This window comes from Hemicordylus capensis, chromosome 1, assembly GCF_027244095.1.
Source record: "Hemicordylus capensis ecotype Gifberg chromosome 1, rHemCap1.1.pri, whole genome shotgun sequence".
NCBI classification, from domain to species: domain Eukaryota; kingdom Metazoa; phylum Chordata; class Lepidosauria; order Squamata; family Cordylidae; genus Hemicordylus; species Hemicordylus capensis.
Window position 1 is genome coordinate 394,307,120 of NC_069657.1, and position 13,300 is coordinate 394,320,419.

Below are 13,300 nucleotides of genomic sequence, written 5' to 3' on the forward strand. Positions count from 1 at the left end.
ACCTAAACTAGATGTGTCAGAGAGTTGTATGTTCATTTTCTGACACTTTTTACTATCAAAGACTCAAGAGACTGTGGATTTAAATAGAGGAATGGTATCAAGGGAAGTACTTAATAACTCTTTCCTCTCCAGACATTTTCCAGCTCAAAATCATGTCTCTCCCCCCCACCCCCGCCAAGTTGCTTTTCCTCCTGTGGGAGGGTAGATATGGGTACCTTAACTTTTTTGGCTTCAGGGCGACAAGCAGTTTGGGGCAGGATGTTCAGCAGAGAAGATAGCCAGAAAGGAAAGGTTTAAGCAATCCCTCACAGACAGCCACCCAGGCAGCCAGCCTCCTGAAGTTATTTGGTTAAAAACAAGCACGCAGTTCAGGGAAGAACTACTCCATCTACTTTCTGTGCGGCTGCCCTCCCTAGATTGAGGTGCATGACATCATCACAAATGATACCATTCAGGTGTCCCTATGTGGCACAACATCTGTACCAAATTTGGTACAAATTGGTGCAGACATTGCAAAGTTGTTAGGACAACACACTCGGGGACAGCAAGGCTCTCATACGGGTACTTTCTGTGTGGAAAGTAGGCTAAAAAACTGAGGGGAAACACAACTGTGTGTGATGTCTCAACAGAGATGTGCTCTGTTCGGCAGGGCCCTGAGTGTTTGCCCTCTGCTCCACCCCTTCCAGGTAACTGCTATATAACATTCAGCGGAGCCAGGGACACAAGCCTCTTCTCTTGGAGCAAGCCGAAGGGCGAGAGCACAAGGGCTCTCGGCTTTGTGGCTCTCAGCCAAGTGGGGGACAGCTAGTGGACTGCAGTAGCCCAAGGGTTGAAGAGTCCCAGCGAGTTTGGTGGACTTCTGAGCAGCAGCGTTGATGGCAACAGCCCTCCCCATGCCCTCCTGGAGTTTTAACAGCTGCGTAGAACCTACTAGATTGGCTAGAGCACTGCCTCGGTTTTAATAGGAGGGAGTTTTTATATTTTGTTATCACTAAGGTGTTGGTCTTCACAATATGTGTTTGAGAGGGCATGTTACTTACTCTGGAGGAGGCCCTTCTCATTGAGGTAGTGCTTGGCAGAGGGCAATATGGTGGTAGGAGCAGGACGTGTCAGGTAAGGGGAAGGCGCACTGGCTATTTATTTTTTTATTTTATTGTTATATACCGCCTTTCATTAAAAACAATCCCAAAGCATTTTACAAAGGTTTTTTTAAAAACATATAATAAAGCCATCATGCCCTCCAGTCCTTCTTCCATCCAAGGAGATCCCAGTAACTCTCCAAGCTGCTCAACTTGCCTGAAGCCGGTGCTACTAAATGTCAGGTCCATAAATGCAAAGACCACAGCCATCCAGGAGATTATTCTGGATGAGCATGCAGACTTGGCATGCATTAGGGAGACCTGGTTGGATGTGGGGGAGGTGTACATCTCTCCCAATTGTGCCCACTGGGTTTCTGGGTGTAGCATCAGCCTGGGTGGGGAGGTGGGGTTGTCCTGGTTCATGGGGAGACCACCCCATCACCAGATGCACTGTCCACCTTTCTGATCAGTTTGAGTGCCTGCATGTAGTGATTGGATGTTGGATCATGAGACAAAGTTGGGATTCTGTTGGTATACCACCCACCCTGCTTTCTAACAGTCTCCCTGTATGAGCTACTTGAGGTGGTCTTGGATGTGGTGTTGAGGACCCCACAGCTGTTAGTCTTGGGGGACTTTAACATCCATGCTGAATCCGCCTTGTCTGGTGCAGCTCGGGACTTCATGTCCTCCGTGATGACCATGGGCTTGTCTCAATTGTGTGGTCCCACACATGTGGCAGGCCATATGCTTGATTTGGTTTTTTGGGTCAATGGTGGACAGTAGTGCTACATGGATAGTCCAGGATTCCTCAAAACTGTTATCATGGACGGATCACTATCTGGTGAAGACTGAACTGACGGTGGACCCAATACACCTCTGCAGGGGTGGGGAACCAGTTAGGATGGTCCGCCCCCAGAGGCTTATGGATCCTGATGGATTCCTGAGAGCTCTGGGGGAGTTTCCTGCTGAGAGAGTGGATGATCCTGTTGATGCCCAGGTCTCCCTTTGATATGAGGAGATGGGTTGGGCGATTGACATGGTCACACCTAGGTGCCGTCTCCTGACCCGCCGAGCCCAAGCGATTCCCTGGTATACAGATGAGTTGCAGACAATGAAGCAGGCTGGTAGACGGCTTGAGCATCGGCAGAAAACTCAGAATGAATGTGACTGAACACAGGCTAGAGCCTATATTAGGGCCTACTCTATGGTGATGATGGCGGTGAAGAAATCCTACTTTTCCGTCACCATCGCGTCACCTCAATGTCGTCCAGCGCAGCTTTTTGGAGTGGTTCAGGGCCCCCAAAGGGGGAGGACCCCAAAGACCAGCAAGCAGAATCCTCAGCAGCCCGCTGTGACCCACTTGCTTTATATTTTGCAGATAAAATTGCTCATATCCATTCTGACTTGGATGCCAAGATTTTTGCGGCACCGGGACTGGATGTTGCCAATGCACCATCTGGTCTTGTTATATTGGATTGTTTTAAGGCTGTGTTGCCTGAGGAGATGGGTAGGCTGCTTGGAAGGTTGAGGCCTTGACCCTTGCCCTTCATGGTTGGTGATGGCTTCTAGGGAGGGACTGGGTCCATGGGTGGTGGGGGTGATGAATGCCTCTCTAGAGCAGGGGGTGGTCCCCCCTTGCCTGAAGGAGGCAGTCATTAGGCCCCTCCTTAAAAAGCCCTCATTGGACCCAGATGACTTAAATAACTTTTGACCAGTTTCAAACCTCCCCTTCTTGGGCAAGGTGTTGGAGAGCGTTGTGGCGTCTCAGCTCCAGGCAGCCCTGGATGAATCTGATTACTTCGATACTTTCCAGTCTGGCTTCCGACCTGGATATGGGACTGAAATTGCCTTGGTTGTCCTGGGGGATGACCTACGCCGGAAGATAGACAGAGGGAATGTGACTCTGTAGATCCTCCTGGACCTCTCAGCTGCTTTCGATACCATCGACCATGGTATCCTTCTGGGATGTCTCTCTGGGCTGGGACTTTGGGGCACGGTTATACGGTGGCTCCGCTCCTACCTGGAGGGTCGTACTCAGAAGGTGGTGCTGGGGGATGCCTGCTCCACCTCTTGGCCTTTGGCCTATGGGGTGCCACAAGGATCTATTCTGTCCCCCATGCTGTTTAACATTTACATGAAGCCCCTGAGAGAGGTCATCCGTAGGTGTGGGCAGTGGTGCCATCATTATTCTGATGACACCCAGCTCTACCTATCTTTTAAGTCAGCAGACACCAGGGAGGCAGTGGATGCTCTGAAACGGGGTTTGAAGGTGGTTCTGGACTGGATGGGGGCAAACAAGCTGAAACTTAATCCAGAGAAGATGGAAGTGGTCTGGGTTGGTAGAACTGATTATCCGAGTAATGAGGTAAATCTGGTCTTAGACAGGGTCACACTCCCTCTGAAAGACAAAGTCTGCAGCTTGGGGGTGCTTCTGGACCCGACTTGTCCTTGGAGGCACAGGTGGCAGCGGTGTGCAGAAGTGCCTTTTACCAGCTACAGATGGTGTGCCCGCTGCGGCCCTACTTGGAGAAGTCAGACCTGACCTCAGTCACTCATTTATTGGTAGCATCCAGATTGGACTACTGCAATGCGCTTTACGTGGGGCTGCCCTTGACTTGGATGACAAAATGTCTGAACAGGACTAAGCATTCCTGAGAATGCTGGAGCATTTTCAGACAGCAGGCTTTACTGCGAGTTTACTGTGAAGCTTTACTGTGCGTTCATAGTAGAAAGAAGGGGGGGGAACAATGCAAAAAGTGGATTTTTTTTACCCTGGATATAAATTGGACTACATTCTAATATGCAATAAAAAACCTGAATTGTGTGTGAAGTGTTCCTCAATAGCTTACAGGGACATTAGGGCAAATCTGGCCGATATTTGTGTTGGAGCTGGGACTCTGGCAGCATCAGCTCTCAGCTGCACTGTCTCATAGTGACCACCGGGTGGCGGGGAGGGTCATGGATAAAAGTGCTGGATAAAAGTGCCCCTCTTGGTTCTTCCAGTGTTAATCTCCATCTTGTCTCTCCAGAGATGGCTGTGTGTTTTTGTCTCTCTCTTCAGCCATGAGATACAGCTGAAATAAGCTGCAGGCTTTATCACATTTGTTTGTAACCTTTTCTTTTTTTAAAAAAACCCTTGCAGTACTTCAATACTAAATTAGTCTGAGAAACCCCTGCTAACTTGGCAAAGAGGCACCTTTTAACGTGGTGATTCTCTTTATTTAGCAGGTGTAGAGTAACTGGCCCTATCCCAGCAAAGTACCTCCAGTGACTGTTGCTGGTGTCGATCTTGTGTTTCTTTTTAGATTGTGAGCCCTCTTATTTTCACTGCTGCAGTACAATGAGTCAACACTTTCAACGAGCTGTCCACCACGACCCCAAGATCCCTTTCCTGGTCAGTCTCTGTCAGCTCAGATCCCATCAGCCTATACTTGAAGTTGGGGCTTTTCGTCCCAATGTGCATCACTTTACATTTGCCAACACTGGACCGCATTTGTCATTTTGTCGCCCACTGACCCAGTTTGGAGAGATCCTTTTGGAGCAATCCTCACAATCTGTTTTGAATTTCACTACCTGAAAGAGTTTGGTATCTGCAAATTTGGCCACCACACTGCTTACCCCAACTTCTAGATCATTTATGAATAAATTAAAAAGTACTGGTCCCAGTACAGATCCCTGGGGGACCCCACTTCTCACTTGCCTCCATTGTGAACTCTCCATTTATACCTACCCTCTGTTTCCTCTTCTTCAACAAGTTAGCAATCCACACATGTACTTGTCCCCTTAACCCATGACTGCTAAGTTTCCTCAAGAGTCTTTGATGAGGAACTTTGTCGAAAGCTTTTTGGAAGTCCAGGTATACTATGTCACCTAGACCACCTTTATCCACACACTTGTTGATATTCTGAAAGAACTCCAAAAGGTTTGTGAGGCAAGATTTACCTTTGCAGAAGCCATGCTGGTTCTCCCCCAGCAGGGCCTGTTCTTCTATGTGCTTTACAGTTTTATCCTTGAGAATGCTTTTCATCACTTTGCCTGGAACAGACAGACGTGAAGCTAACCAGCCTGTAATTTCCTGGATCCCTTTTTGAAAATTGGTGTTACATTTGCTACTTTCCCATCCTCTGGTACAGAGCCTTATTGTAGGCATAAGTTATATATTTTTGCAAAAGATGGCAACAATTTCACATTTCTTTAGGACTCTTGGATGGATGCCGTCTGACCTTGACGACTTGCTAGTCTTCAGTTTTTCCAGACAGTTTAGAACATCAATTCTTGTCACTTCCATCTGACTCAGTTCTTTAGCTCCATCCCCAAAAAGCCTGGTTCCAGAACAGGTGCTCAGTATCCCCTGCCGTGAAGACAGATGCAAAGAACTCATTTAGCTTTTCTGCAACCTCCATATCCTTCTTAATAATCCCTTTCACTCCCCCATTGTCCAACCGTCTCCCTGGCAGGGAGATATATCCCTGCTTCTGATATATTTGAAGAAGCTTTTGTTATTCCCCTTGATGCTTTTAGCTAAATGTTCCTCAAACTCTCTTTTCGCCTCCCTGATTGTCACCTTGCATTTCTTTTGCCAGAGTTTGTGTTCCTTTCTGTTCTCCTCATTTGGGTGGGCCTTCCAGTCTCAGAAGGAAGTCTTCTTCCCTTTTATGGCTTCCTTGACTTTATCTGTTAGCCATGCTGGCATCCTCCTGGACTTAGTGATACCTTTCCTCCTTTTGGGTATACAATCTAACTGGGCTTCTAGGATTGTGGTTTTGAGTAAACTCCATGTGTGAAGTTATTCTCCTGGAGTGAAGTGACTCTCCTGATTTTCCCTTTCAGATTCACCCCCACCCCCCGGGGGGGGGGACCATACTCATTTTGGAGAAGTTTCCTCTTCTGAAATACAAAGTGTCTGTATTAGACTTCCTTGCTGATTCTCTCCCCCGCATGTATGCTGAATTTGATTGCACTATGGTCACTATTCCCTAATGGGTCAGTGACACTGACATCATGCACCAGGTCCTGGGTGCCACTTAGGATTAAGACCAAGGTCACCTTCTCTCTGGTTGGTTCCAAGACCAACTGTTCTAGGGCACTGTCATTCAACCTATCTAGAAATTTGACCTCTTTGTCATTACCTGACTGTGAATTTACCCAGTCTATGTGTGGGTAATTGAAGTCACCCATTATTATAGCCCTGCATCTCCTTGATGCCTCCCTGATTTCCTTCTGCAACTCCTAGTCACTGTCAGCGTTTTGATCCGGAGGGCAATAGCACATCCCCAGCAGCACATTTCCTTTGGCCTTGTATTGTCACCCACAGGGTTTCTGTGGAGGACTCTGGTCCTCCTAGGTTTTCTACCTTATTAGAGTCTATCCCTTCTTTGACATACAGTTCTACTCCACCTCCAAGGTGCCCCTCCCTGTCCTTTCTATAGAGTTTAAATCCAGGAATTAGGGATGGGCCGGGGCCGGGCCGGAGCTGGGTGGTTCGGTCCGGGGGTGGGGGGTACCTTTAAGAACGGCGGGAGGGTTTACTTACCCCTCCCGCCGCTTTCTGCTGTGGCGCCCGTAATCCTCTGTGTAATTGGGGCGGCAGGACACCTCCCTGCCGCTCCTTCCCCGACGTTACTTGCAAAAAAACCCCAGCAGTCCTTTGCGTGCGCATGTCACAGAGACGTGCGCACGCTCATCTCTGTGACGTGCTCGCACACGCGCAAAGGACTGCTGGGTTTTTTTGCAAGTAACATCGGGGAAGGGGCGGCAGGGAGGTGTCCAGCCGCCCCAATTACACAGAGGATTACGGGCGCCACAGCGGAAAGCAGTGGGAGGGGTAAGTAAACCCTCCCGCAGCTCTTAAAGGTACACCCCACCCCAGTGCCGGACCGCAGTTGGCGGTTCCATGCACACCCCTACCAGGAATAACAGTCCCTCACCAGGGGTGTGCATGGAACCGTGGAGCTGCGGTCCGGCACTGGGGTGGGGGGTTCCTTTAAGGGCGGGGGAGTGTTTACTTACCCCTCCCATGCTTTCCAACCCCGGCGGCCGTATTTCTTTTAGCTATGGGGCGGCAGGATACCTCCCTGCCGCCCATTCCCCCGCTTGGCTGCTCGTGCGCCCTTATTTCCCTTATTTCTTTAAGCAATTGACATTGCGCTGTTGGCTCTCAGATCCCCCAGCTCGTGTATTTGCTGTTTCCTCTGTCAAATCCCCCTGCCGCCCCCTCCCCGGATGTAGCTGTAAAAGGCTTTAAGAAGCCTTTTGCCTGCCGCCCCCTCCCCGAACGTAGCTGCTACTACTGCAAAGGCAAAAGGCTTCTTAAAGCCTTTTGCAGCAGCAGCTACGTTTGGGGAGGGGGCGGCAGGCAAAAGGCTTCTTAAAGCCTTTTACAGCTACATCCGGGGAGGGGGCGGCAGGGGGATTTGACAGAGGAAACAGCAAATACACGAGCTGGGGGATCTGAGAGCCAATGGCGCAACGCCAATTGCTTACAGAAATAAGGGCGCACACGCAGCCAAGCGGGGGAAGGGGCGGCAGGGAGGGGTAAGTAAACGCTCCCCCGCCCTTAAAGGAACCCCCCACCCCAATCTATCCGAACCTGAACCACCCATGTCTAGACCGGTCTGGAGGCCTGTAGAATGGCCTCTGAACCGGTCCGGGCACATCACTATCCCCCACTGGTTCTCACTGTTCCACCATGTTTCTGTTATGCCCACTATGTCTATTTCTTCATTAGTAACCAAGCACTCCAGCTCGCCCATCTTGGCTCGGAGGCTTCTGGCATTGGCATATAAGCACCTATATGCTGAATCTCTTACCTGGTGTATGCTGTCTTTCTTTTGGCTCTTTGATCTCTTTGACCAGCTAGCACAGCTTCCTGTCTGCTCTTTATGTGGTTCTGCTCTGTCCTCTTCTGTTTTATCTGACTCTTTTACACCCTCGAACCTTACAGGATGGCATTTGCTGAACTGGAAACTGCCCAGCTTCTGTCAGCTATTCCCCAGGCGTCATTTTAAAAGCTACTCTGCAACCTTTTTGATTTTAAGCGCCAGCAGTCTGGTTCCATCTTGGTTCAAGTGCAGCCCTTCCCTTTTGGAAAAGCCTTGCTTGCCCCAAAATGTATCCCAGTGCCTAACAAATCTAAACACCTCCTCCCGGCACCAACGCCTCATCCACACATTGAGATCCCTCAGCTCTGCCTGTCTCGCTGAACCTGCTCGTGGAACAGGTAGCATTTCTGAGAATACGCTACCTATCAGCCTAGATTTGGCTTCCAGGACCTCCCGACTATATTTCCCCACATTGTTGGTGCCAACGTGCACCACAACAGCTGTTTCCTCCCCAGCACTGCCTAACAGCCTATCTAGACACTGTGTGATGTCCGCAACCTTCGCACCAGGCAGGCAAGTCACCGTGTGGTCAACACGTGTGTCACAAACTCATCTCTCTATACCTCTAATGAGCAAATCACACATTACAAGGAGGCCCCCACCCACCACAGGAGTATCCCCTGTGCGAGAGGATATGTGCTCATCGTCCACGGAAGGGGTCCCTTCTAAGGAGCATTTCCCTCTTCCTCAGACTGATGTCCTCCTTCCCCAAGACCTTCATTCTCCCTGATAGCAGAGGAGTTATCAGCCTTGGAGTGGCATGCCTCTACCACGTCCCTGAAGGTCTTGTCCACATGCCACATTCTGTCTCTCTGAGCTTCTCCAGATCCGCCACCTTGGTCTCAAGGGAACGAACTTGTTCCTTGAGAGCCAGGAACTCCTTGTACAGTGTACATACCCATGACTTCTGCCCATGGAGCAAACAGTCATACGTGTGGCATTCTGTGCAATACACTGGGAAGTGCCCCCTCTCCTGCTGGCTTTCTATCTTCATAACTGGTTTTGTTGGCTGTTCACAATATTTGGAGATAGTTTATTAGCAAGTTAGGTCTTCGCTGTACTGGTGCTATTTAAATGTTCAAACTTCCTTTCTCAAGAATATGAAGGAGGGAGTACTACTTGTCTTCTCTTCCTACGGGGCTCCTTGTGATTAAGCGGACATGTTTCAGGCTCCCCCGCACACTTCCCACTAAACTCCCGCAAAACTCCAATGCCCTCTTGGCTATCCCTGTTCGCTATGTTCTAGTCTCGGGCCTTCACCCTTGTATTCAAGTCCAGCAAACAAACTGACTGTGCTCAGGAATGTGACCCCTCCCACAAACTGAGGCAGGCACTCACCTGGAGTGAATCCCCCGCTCAGGCTACACAAACACTTCTACCCAGCCAGAACACAAACCCTAGAAAAGCTCCTGATGACACTTTCCCAATGAACTTCATTCCTGGGCTTTCCTCCCGCTTTTTTTCTTCCTCCTCCTCAGATGTCAGCCCAGTTTTTAAAATTGCTAGGTTTAGCAATTTGTGGAGCTTCCAACACACTTGAACTGCAATCCTTGAGATCTGAACAGTCTCCTCTGTTCAGAAGTAAATCTTCTGTGATGTGGTTGTTGTTGTTACCTATTAGTTACCCCTCAACAAGAGTGAATCCTGCTATAGGAAAGGTTGTACCGTCGAGTCGGTGTCGGGAGGAGGCAATGGTAAACCCCTCCTGTATTCTACCAAAGAAAACCACAGGGCAGGACTCTTTGGGCACCAGGAGTCAAAATCGACTTGACAGCACACTTTACTTTACTAGTTAAGGGAACAAATAGTTGTGTGGGTGAAGTTCCCCAAGCAACCACTGTGAGGAGTGATTGGATTTAGGGGAGAAGAGGAAGTGGGTAAAGCTTTTCCAACATAGCCATTTCTTATGAAGAGTGCCCACTGAGTAAGACTAGATTTTGTACAATTAGCCCTGAAGAGGGCTAGCACTAGTATAATATAAAATGTTATATTTTGGAAACAATCTCAAATCAGTATCCTGTCTCTGACAAAGATTAACATTGGGTGCACAGAACATTAATCGCCTAGAGACGTAGGTTTGGGGTGGTTTACAAATTTGATAGGTAATATACATTAATTAATGCAATACTTAGAGCTGCCAGCCGATTTAAGGATTTTTAGCTGACTCATCCTCTGCCATTTAGCTGACTGGCTGAATTATTCAGACACTTTTGTATAACCTCAATATAGCTGTCTTTTTTGAGGAAAAAAGGGTATAATAATCAATTTAATAAACAAAAGCTACTCTTTATTGTGAAAAGTCCATCTTTAATTAGAGGTGAGCTGAATGTTCATGACTTTCAATTTTTGTGTCACAATATGCATGTTTGATTAAAGAAACACTAAGCAAAAGTGTTTCTTTGCTTTTTGTCCTAATCACAGCTCAGATAAAACTATGCAAAGGTCCCCAAAGCTTGATGCGTGAGGTTCTAGGGAACTGTACAGTCCCTGAACTCACCGAAAGGTTACACCTCAGAGAATCCATGCAGGGGGGAAGGGAGTTGTTCTCGTAAGAACTGATCTGCCTACTTTCCTTTCACTATCCCTAAGTAAAGTAAAGTGTTCAATCAAGTCAATTTTGACTCCTGGTACCCACAGAACCCTGTGGGCACTGTGGGCATATATTTTCCTACATTGCTGCTGCCCGATATAGTACCAGCGGGGATTTGAACTGGCAACCCTCTGCTTGTTAGTCAAGCATTTCCCTGCTGCGCCACTTAAGGTGAACAGCTCACTACAACTGGTCTAAATTTGGTCCTGATTAGTTAGGCAGTTCACAAGTTAGACACTTGCACTTCAAACGTTCATCTGTCCACCATCTTGAACTGAGGTGGGTGACATCATAAACTCTGCATTTGTCCCTATGTGTCCCTACAACTGTGCCAAATTTGGTCCAAATCAGTTCCCACTTGCTCAAGTCAAATGTTAACATCACTACAAACTATGCTCTTGAGCTGACCCCATGTGTCCCTATACCTGTAGCAAATTTGGATCAAATTGGTTAGGTGGTTCATACGTTAGCCCAAGTGCACCTCAGATGTCATGTATCCACCATCCTGATTCAGGGTGGATGACATCACAAACTATGCCGCTGAGATGTCCCTATGTGTCCCTACAACTGTACCCGATTAGGTTCATTTTAATCCAAGCATTATGAAGTTTATACTGGCGTGGGACACACAGAATGCCCGGTGATCTCATAAGTCTCCTGGAAAGTAGGCTAAAAATCTTGAACTTGTCTGGCTAAGCTTGAGGAAGCTTCCAACCAGAATGAGCTAAAGCTTAGGCAAAGTCCCTTTATATGCTCTTTGTAAGGAATCCCCTTGGCCCATATGACTGTGGCTAAGACAGAGGGTGGGACCAAGGCAGAGTTCTTACCAGTCACATGGATTAGATTACAGTAAGGCCAATACAGGTTCCACCCCGCTGGCAAGACACCCACCCACACACAAGAGCCGAGTGGTGTGCTAAATGCTTTGTGTTCCCTTCTTCCTCTTTAAGATCCAGGGAGTGGGAGGCCCAGTACTCCTCTCTCCTTCCCTCTTCTTTCTTAATATCCATGGAGCAGGAGCAGCTAATGTACTTTTGGGTAAAGGGAGGTACTGAGTGGAGGAAGGAAAGGTCCAGTAAAAGTGGCTGGTGGGTGTAGGGCACTCCCACCAATCTTTTGCCTCTTCCATCTGCCACTGGAGGCAACTACTTCTGCCAGACTCATAAACAAGCCAGCCCTGCCTTGTGGGGAGCACTTGTGCTTAAGCTCATTCAGCAAGACCTCCCGATTTGGTCAGACAAGCTTAGATGCTGCACATCTCCTTTGATCCCCGGGTGGGGGGGTGGGAACTTCCCTGAGCTGTGCCCTGTGGGCTGATAGCACAGTTCCCTGGAGCCTTAAGATCAGCCTATGGGGACTTCTGTTTTGGTCTCTTTAAGCTGCGAATAGTGTTCAGAACTTGGACTTCAAATAGATTAAATTTTGAGGGACTAGTCAAAAAGTTCACTGAAATTTGAGGCATATATATTTAAAAACCTTGCAAAGAGGCACCTTTTTATCGTGGTGATTCTCTTTATTTAGCAGGGGGAGAGCAACTGGCCCTATCCACCCCCAGGCACAGCATCCCTCCAGCGGCTGTTGCTGGTATCTGCCTTATGTAAAATTCTTTGGAAACTTTTGTTGGAAAGCGGTATATAAATAGTTGTTGTTGTTAAGACACCATTTTGGCTCAGCTCTGTCTTTTAATATTTTCTTTTTCATCCCATTTCAACACCAAAGGGTTGAAACAATATCTTTACTAAAAAAAATAACTTGCAACCCCACCAATTAAGTTGCCTTCACTGATTGGTTCAGTCGATAAATCTACCGATTAAACTGATTATCTCTGGAGTCCTCCTGATAATGCTCCTCTCTCTTAGTATTTGCTTCCAGATCTTTCAGCCTGAGTTTTAAAGACCTGCTTAATCAGGGATATTCATTACGGACATAACTTGCACGCGGGGTCCATTATGGGTTTTAAACACAGAGTTGCAATTCACACGGTATGTGCATGGCCCTCATTGATCCCTTTTCTGTCCACACTGCAAACATGCGAAATCTCAAGTGGTTTATAAGTGGCACCGTTGATACACAACATCCCCACCCTATGCCAAACTGTACTCCCCCCCCCGCCCGCAAGTTCTTTCAGTTTTGGCATAACTAAAGAGAGGTACACAGGGGTGTAGCTAGGAGAGAGGGGGCCTGTGTTCATCCCTCTCTCGGAGTGAGGGAGATAATGAATAAAATAGAGAGGAGTGGAACTGGGGCCCCCTCAAGAGCTGTGGGGCCCAGGTTCTTTGAACCCATCCACTCAATTATAGCTACCCCCTGGGGGTACAGATTTCCCCTCAGCATCTGAGGAGTTTCCCCCTCATTTCACAGAACTCCCACCCACCAAGCCCCCCAGCAAAAAAGAAATTTAAAAAAAAATAGAGTTGCTCTTTAAGCTTTTGCTTTCTGCTCCTCCGGGAAATTCAGAAATCTCTTATATGCACATTTATTTACGATATTTATACCCTGCCTCTCAGTGCACTGCTACTCAGGGCAGCTCCCAACATGAGTAAAATGCACATTATATAAAACAATATAAAAGTAACAAAAGCGAAAAGAAACAGTTAAAACCACATTTAAAAGGGACGCAGGAAAAAGCTAAAGGGCCACCAGATAGGAGCAGCAGATAGAACACTGAAAAGCCGCTCTAAAAAAAATGGGTCTTCGGTTGTTTTTTTAGAAACCCTGAGGGGTGGGAGGGAGCAGGCAGGGCGAAGCAT

At 47.9% G+C, this 13,300-nt stretch overlaps 1 protein-coding gene across 2 annotated transcripts in view; it reads left to right on the plus strand.

Moving 5' to 3' along the window:
* Nucleotides 1–13,300, plus strand: part of RASGRP3 (RAS guanyl releasing protein 3) — a 106,657-nt gene that overhangs the window by 32,458 nt on the left and 60,899 nt on the right. The window lies entirely within an intron of this gene.